General features: G+C 43.5%; 1 protein-coding gene, 1 long non-coding RNA gene and 1 other non-coding gene across 3 annotated transcripts in view; 1 reads left to right on the top strand and 2 right to left on the bottom strand.

Moving 5' to 3' along the window:
- The window catches only part of LOC131761225 (myomegalin-like), a 237,054-nt gene that overhangs the window by 215,881 nt on the left and 12,843 nt on the right, over positions 1-8,330 (bottom strand). The window lies entirely within an intron of this gene.
- Positions 218-381, bottom strand: LOC131746859 (U1 spliceosomal RNA). The gene has a single exon (XR_009332682.1). It is a non-coding gene; the product is annotated as a U1 spliceosomal RNA (small nuclear RNA).
- On the top strand, positions 515-1,419 carry LOC136794253 (uncharacterized). The gene is made up of 3 exons (XR_010840720.1): positions 515-924; positions 1,062-1,144; positions 1,241-1,419. It is a non-coding gene; the product is annotated as an uncharacterized lncRNA (long non-coding RNA).

The following is an 8,330-nucleotide window of genomic DNA, read 5'->3' as shown; positions in this document are numbered from 1 at the left end:
AGAGAATACATGCTGCAGATGCGCAAACTCAGTACGTACAGGTAGTGGGCGCAGTTCTTTTTCAAGTATGTAATATCCTCACACAGTTCAAATCCGCGTTTCTTTCATCAACCAATAAGCTGCTTATAACTGCCGTACTACAGGAAACTTAACTGCAGGTTTTCCGGTACTTTTCCCCAAACACTACTGAACATGTCTATTATTAAACACCTATTGCCGGGGGAAAGCGCGCACGCAGTCCCCCACTACCACAAATTATGCAGTCGAGTTTCTTCGATTTGAAGAAATCGCAAGGGTCAGCACACTCGCAGTGCAATGAGTGAGCCTCGCCCTGGGAAAACCACCTTCATGATCATGGTATCTCCCCTGCCAGGTAAGTATGAGCTGCTTTCCCCGCCCCCCCGTACAGTCTTAGACTCCTACACTGTACACACACGCTCCCCACCCACCCTCCGCACCCCCTCCTCTTCCACGCCTCTCAGCCCCTCCAAACGACTCTGCTCATAAAATCCAAGCAACTTCTCTGGAAAACTTCCACAGGCCGGGAAGGGGTTCGCCGGCAATTGTACCCAGACGCTGCAAGATTTACATAAGCCAAGCCCCATTCCTGACCTCTAAGGCGGCTCCTCTCCTCCAACCCCTGCCCGGTCCCCGCCCTGCCGAGATGACCAATGGGCGGGCTGGCTGCTGAAGGGGGAAGTAACGTCATCGTATCAGCCCACTTCGGGAGCCCACCAAGCCGAGATAACACGCTTCTTACCCTTTATCTGAGATAACGGCGGATTTTGCCAACCCTCGAATTCTTACCGTTCGTCCTGCGTTACACGCCGGGGAAAGGAATTCTGGGATCGTGTGTTATGCTGATCCAAAATGTTTGTAAGAAATAAAGAAGTTGTAAGACAATGGATACAAGTATATATTTATGTATGTGTCTTGTGTGTAGACATATACATTCAGGGTTACATCTCAGAGTGCTACTCGGTGTATTTTCTGTGCACGTGCTTCCTACTTCAAACTCGTGGTATCCCAGGGACCATGTTTTTCCTTTCCCCACCATACAGAATACAAGAAATGACGATTCTGAAAAAGAAGCTGATGACCAAGATAAGGGATAGAAAGATGACGTGTTTGCTTGAAGGATGAGGTTTGTTTGTTTGTTTTCTCTTACTGGGTAACACTGGGTTAGATCTGAGGGCGGGGAGCTGGGAGACTGCCGAAAGCAGCCAACTTGTGTTTTCAGACCAGAGAGCAAGGAATGGTGTAACTTGATCCTTGAGGGTGCCTTTAGCTTAAGGCGGAAGCTGACTCTTCTGGAGAATCCTGGAGCTGACAGCAAAGGAACTAAGCACCCAGCCAACTTCCAGGAAGAAGCTTCCTTTCTTCCCACCTGCTTTCCCCCTTTTCCCTCCTTTCTCTCTCTGCAGCCATCAGAAATAAACTCTGGTTCGTTTCATCTGAAAGATACTTTATTCCAGGGATAGTAATAGCTGAGAATCTCCAGCAAACTGGAGAACCAGGCTATACAAACAGGGAGGAATAAAGAAGGCCAATGGAAGGGAGCACACAGACCAAATGGAAAGGACACTAGTGCCTCCTGCTGAGTCACAGACCCTGTAGCTTTGCACAGGTGACACTACTGGCCCTGGACACTAGACACTGCCAATGGCTCCATAAGGGTCTTCTTTTTTTTTCTTTGCGTTACGCGGGCCTCTCACTGTTGTGGCCTCTCCCGTTGCGGGGCGCAGGCTCAGGACGTGCAGGCTCAGCAGCCATGGCTCACGGGCCCAGCCGCTCCGCGGCATGTGGGATCTTCCCAGACCGGGGCACGAACCCGTGTCCCCTGCATTGGCAGGCGGACTCGCAACCACTGCGCCACCGGGGAAGCCCTAAACTAAGGATCTTGATGTGGGGAGATTCTTCTGTTGCAGGGGACAGAAAAAATTTTCCCGGGGCCTACTCCTTGTGTCTCTCAACTCCTGTCAAGTGCTGGAGTAGTTGTTGCTGATGGGGTTTGCCAGCTCTTGGTAATAGACCCACATCTTAGCCCCTAGGAAAACTAAGACAGCAAGTGCGTGATCCTTAAAAGTTTCAGAATGTGGGAAATTTCTCATACAAACAAAGGGGGCTCAGATACTAGATGGCCTCGATATGACAAAAGACCCCCCCCCCGTACCCAGCACCCTGCAGCCAGCCCTGTGGGGAGCATTATAAATCCAATTCTGAAGCCCCTGCTACCCTGTCCCAAACATACACCTGTGCACACCCAATTTTGGATGGTGGTAGATGTTTACCCTGAGCACAGGGTGAGGGTTTTGACTCCTTATATGGTGATGGTTGGTATATCACTCAGCATTATTTACATTATCTACACGGAGAATTGAAAAGTTTGAAAGTTCACGTTTCTGGGGATAGAGTAATTGTTTTAAAGCCATGGTAACAAATAGCAACTGGAACTGGTTTTTAAATCCTCTCTATCTACCAGTGTCCACTGTAGGAGTTTCCTGTTGCTATTGTAACACATTACCACACACTTAGTGGCTTAAAACTACACACATTTATTATCTTATGGTTCTGGAGATCAGAAGTCCAAGATGCAACTCACTGGGCTAAAATCAATCTGACAGTGGAGGTGAGGTTCTTTCTGGAGGCTCTAGGGGAGAATCTTTCTTTGCCTTTTCCAGCCTCTTGAAAATGCCCACATTCTACTCTCATAGCCCTCTTCCATCTTCATAGCCAGTCATGGCTGATCAGGTTATTCTCACAACACATTATTCTGACACCAAATCTTCCTCCCTCTTTCACTTATATGGACCCTTGTGATTCCATTGGACCCTCCAGGATAATCTCCCCATCTCAAGGTCCTTAATTTAATCACACCTGCAAAGTCTCTTTTGCCATGTCAAGTAACATGTTCACAAATTCCAGGGACCAGGATGTGGACATCTTTGGGGAAGCATTATTCTGCCACCACAGCCAGTCTCCTCAGTGAACACATTTCTGCAAACCTATCAGTCAGTGGTGGCCCCTCTCTTCTGAAAGTCAGCCAGGTGAAAGCAACTCAGTCCACTGCCTTTGAGTGTCAGCCAGTCAACAGCTGTGCCCCGTGTTAGGCATTTGAGTCAGAGAGAGAGAAAGAGAAAGTCTGTGGGGAGAGGAATCTTAGGACCCAGTGCCTGGGAAGTTCCCAGGGACCAGAGCTGAGAACTGCAAATGCCTTCATGGGAGGAAGAGGCTGGAGAGGGTGTTAGGAACTGAATGTATGTGTTCCACCACCTGCCCCCCAAATTCATATCTTGAACCCTAATCCCTGTGGGACTGTATTTGGAGAAGGGGCCTTTAAGGAAGTAATTAAGATTAAATGAGGTCATAAGCTTGTAGCCCTGATCTGACAGGATTAATGTCCCTAAATGAAGAGAGCTTGGGCTCCTGCCCTATCCCAGCTCAAGCAAGGAGAAAAGGCCATGTGAGGACACAGCGAGGCATCTGCTATCTGCATGCCATGAAGACAGCTCGCATCGGAAACTAAATTGGCAGGAACTTCCAATCTTGATCTTGGACTTCCAGCCTCCAGAATGTGTGAAAACAGATTTCTGGTTAAGCCACCCGGTCTATAGTATTTTTTTTCTGGAAACCCAAGCTTACTAATACAGATGGTTACTTAGCCATTGGCCTAAGCAGCTTCTCCTATGTGGTCATTTCTGGGATCTGCCCCAGTTTTGTTCATTTCCTGTAATTAGCACTCACCACCTGCTTTGCCCTTCTTAAGGCTGATCCATGACTTTGGAATGAGGATTGATCACCTGGTTTAGGATTTCAATAGCATAATTTGCTACATGTAGCAATGACCTGCACCAAGGCTCTCCTTAGAGTTTCTTTTGAATAAGTTTGACATCTTCCCAAATTTCAACCTAGCATGACTTGGACAGCTGGACTGAGATTATTCAGAGTGCCCCCATGACCCCATGTGGCCTGCATTTCCTTTTCTCATGGGAGATTTCCATGCTTTGGACTCTCCAGAATCACAGACCAAGGTTTGGCTGCTGGTGAGGAATCTGTGCCTAGCTCTGGGGAAACCTAGGGAAATAGGAAAGAATCCCCAGAATCAGGGCATGGGAGGCTGCTCTTATGGGAATAAAGGAGTCTGGAGGATGAGAGAGGAGGCTGGGGTGTGTGTGTGTCCAGCATGAGGTCAGGGGAAGCTCAAGAGAGGGCAGCTGCCATTCTGGGACCAGAGGCTAGAACCTGCATGGCACTCACGCTCTGGTCATCTTCCTCCTTATTCTTCCTCAGCTTCCACCTTCTCCTTCCTCCCATCCTCCCCTATCTTCTCCCCAGGCTTATTTTGTTCCCACTCCTCCTCCTCGTCCCTGCTCCTCTTGCTTCCAGCCTCCCCATCCCTTCCCCCCACAGTCAACATGGGAAGGGGCTGCCCCAGTCTGAGAAGACGATGAGGGAGTATTCTCCACCAGCCTGAAAAACTTGAATACATTTCTCTCTGGTCAGAACCTGGTTTGGAGGAGACAGAGCAAGATGGCTCTGCCTGAGGAGCTCATCCTCCACGGCCAACGCAGGCAGCGCGGGCCTTAGGCTGACCCCAGGGATGTGTGACCAAAAGTCAGGAAGCTCTGGACCTGGATTGCCGACATCTGGTCCACAAGATTCCAGACAAGTTAATATCTTGGTGCCTGCCTTCTTTACAAGGCAAGTTCCAAGGGAAGGACTGTGGCTCCCCTTCCTGGCCGCCTGGCGAACGCGCACAAGGATCCCTCTGTTTACACAAGGGTAGGTCTGAGAAAACCCTCTGTTTACACAAGGGTAGGTCTGAGAAAACCCTCCCGTCTGTTCCACGGAGACCAGCTGAAAGTTCATAGTTAGAACTTAGTGGGGGTCCCAGGTGCACCGACTCCACCATGGCCTTCACCTCCTCCACCACGCACTCTTTGTCTCGGATGAAATTTCTACCATCAGAGTCAGCCTTGGAGGGGGGGAAAGGGCGCATTTGGGGAAAAAAAAAGATCTAAAGAGACTAGTACTTGTGCAATTTTATGGACAGCAGTGAAGCAATTCTAGGGTTCTAAGCTGACTTTATCTTGATTCACTGGTCTAGATTGTGTCTTCAAGTGTGTCTTATTTTAACTAAACTTTGTTGAAATTAGAGAAGTTCTTTTTTTCATAGTTCCAATATTAGTTGGCATCTGAGTTAATAGTTTTGTGACCAGCAGAATAATACTGTCTCCCCCAGGATGTGCCTGCTGTAATTCCCCCACCTGTTCATATATTATACTACATGGGAAAGGCAACTTTGCAGATGTGATTAGGGTAAAGACCTTGTGATGAGATTATCTTGGACCATTCAGGTGGGCCCCATGAAATTAAATGGGGCCTTAGAATTGAGAGGCAGAAAAGGTCAAAATGGTGTGAAATTAGAAGGACTCTACCTGCTGTTCTGGTTTTGAAGTTGTAGGAAGGGGTCAAAAGCCAAGGAATGTGGGAGGCCTCTAAAAACTGTTTAGGAAAGCAAGGAAAGCGATTATCCCTTACAGCCTCCAGAAGGTAAGGAAGTTCTCTTGACCCCTTGATTTTAGTACAGTGAGATCTTTGTTGGACTCCTATCCTACAGAAGTGTAATATAATAAAAGTGTGTTCTTTTAAAACGCTAAAGTTATGGTCACTTGTTACAGCAAAAATAGAAAACCAGTTCAGCAAGTGTCTAGCATATTCACTTTAGCGGTAATAAGCATTAAATGTGTAGTTTGCTTTGGGTAGTATGGCCATTTTAACAATATTAATTATTCCAATCCCAGGGCATGGGATATCTTTCCATTTCTTTGAATTATCTTCAGTTTCCTATATCAATGTTCTATAGTTCTCAGCATATGAGTCTTTCACTTCCTTGGTCAGGTTTATTCCTAAGGTTTTTTAAAATGTGATTTTAAAAGGGATTTTTTTTTACTTTCCTTTTCCAATATTTCATTGTTAGTGTAAAGAAATGCAACAGATCTGTATGTTAATCTTGTATCTTGCTACCTTGCTGAATTCATTTATCAGTTCTAGTAGTTTTTCTGTGGAGTCTTCAGGGTTTTCTATATACAGTATTATGTCATCTGCATATAATGATAATTTCACCTTTCTCTTCCAATTTGGATATCCTTTATTTCTTTTTCTTGTCTGATTGCTGTGGCTAGGATTCCAATACTATATTGAATAGAAATGGTGAGAGTGACCATCCTTGTCTTATTCTGGAATTTAGTGGGAAGGCTTTCAGGTTTTTACCATTGAATATTATGTTGGCTGTGGGTTTCTCATAAATGGCTTTTATTATGTTGAGATATGTTCTCTCTGTACCCACTTTGGTGAGTTTTTATCATGAATGAATGTTGAATTTTGTCAAATGCTTTTTCTGAATCTTTTGAGATGATCATGTGTTTTTTTTCATTTCTTTTGTTGATGTGGTGTATCACATTGATTGAATTGCACATGTTGAACCATCCTTGTGACCCTGGGATAAATCCAACTTGATCATGGTGTATGATCTTTTTCATGTGTTGTTGGATTTTGTTTGCTAATATTTTATTGAGAATTTTTTCATCTATATTCATCAAAGATATTGACCTGTAACTTTCTTTTTTGGTATTATCTTTGTCTGGTTTTGGGGTCAGGATAATGGTGGCTTCATGGAATGATTTTGGGAGTGTTCCCTCCTCTTCAGTCTTTTTGAAGAGTTTGAGAAGGATCAGTATAAGTTCTTTGTATGTTTGGAAGAATTCCTTAATGAAGCCATCTGGTCCTGGACTTTTGTTGGCAGGGAGTTTATTATTATTATTACAGATTCTATTTCACTTCTAGTAATCGGTCTGTTCAGATCATCTGTTCTTCCTGATTTGGTTTTGCTGGGCTGTCTGTTTTTTGGAAACTTTTCCATTTCTTCTAGGTTGTCCAATTTATTGGCATATCATTGTTCACAGTACTCTTTTACAATATTTCACAGTATCAGTTGTTTTTCTTCTCTTATTTTCTTATTTGTTTATTTTGGTCTTCTCTTTTTTCTTCTTGGTAAGCCTGGCCAGAAGCTTGATTTGGTTTATGGTTTCAAAGAAGTAGGTTTAGGTTTTATTGTTTTTTTTCTACTTTTTAATCTCTATTTTATTTATTTCCTCTCTGATCTTTATTATTTCCTTCCTTCTGCTGACTTTAGGTTTTGTTTGTTCTTCTCTTTCTAATTCTTTAAATGGTAGGTTAGGTTGTTTATGTCAGATTTTTCTTGTTTTTGAGGAAGGCCTGTATTGCTATGAACTTTCCTCTAAGAACTGCTTTTTCTGCATCCCATAGATTTTGTATGGTTGTGTTTTCATTGTCAATTGTCTCAAGGTATTTTTAAAATTTCCTCTTTGCTTTCATCGTTGACCCATTGGTTTTTTTAGCACCATGTTATTTAGTCTCCATGTAATCGTTTTCTCATTTCTCTTTCTGTGGTTGATTTGTAGTTTCATCCCATTGTGGTCAGAAAATATGCTTGAAATAATTTCTATCCTAATAAATTTGTTGAGGATTGTTTTGTATCCTAGTATGTGGTCAATCATAGAGAATGTCCCATATGCACTTGAAAAGAATGTGTATTCTGGGATTTTTTTTAATGTAATGTTCTGAAAATATCAATTAAGTCTAAGTATTCTGTTGTGTCATTTAGGATCTCTGTTGCCTTATTGATTTTTCTGTGTGGAAGATCTGTCCATTGATGTCAGCAGGGTGTTAATGTCTCTTATTGTATTCCCATCATTATCTTTTCTTTTTCTTTTCCTTTTATTTATTTATTTTTATACAGCAGGTTCTTATTAGTTATCTATTTTATACATATTAGTGTATATATGTCAGTCCCGATCTCCCAATGCATCCCACCACCATCAACGCACCCTGCCACTTTCCCGCCTTGGTGTCCATACGTTTGTTCTCTACATCTGTGTCTCTATTTCTGCCCTGCAAACCTGTTCATCTGTACCATTTTTCTGGATTCCACATATATGCATTAATATACAATATTTGTTTTTCTCTTTCTGACTTACTTCACTCTGTATGACATCTCTAGGTCTATCCACATGTCTACGAATGACCTAATTTCGTTCCTTTTTATGGCTGAGTAATACTCCATTGTATATATGTACCATATCTTCTTAATCCATTCGTCTGTCGATGGGCATTTAGGTTGCTTCCCTGACCTGGCTATTGTAAATAGTGCTGCAGTGAATATTGGGGTGCATGTGTCTTTTTGAATTATGGTTTTCTCTGTGTATATACCCAGTAATGGGATTGCTGGGTCACACAGTAATTTTGTT

Source organism: Kogia breviceps, chromosome 1, assembly GCF_026419965.1.
Source record: "Kogia breviceps isolate mKogBre1 chromosome 1, mKogBre1 haplotype 1, whole genome shotgun sequence".
In the NCBI taxonomy this organism is placed as follows: domain Eukaryota; kingdom Metazoa; phylum Chordata; class Mammalia; order Artiodactyla; family Physeteridae; genus Kogia; species Kogia breviceps.
This window is presented reverse-complemented; position numbering and strand designations above follow the sequence as displayed.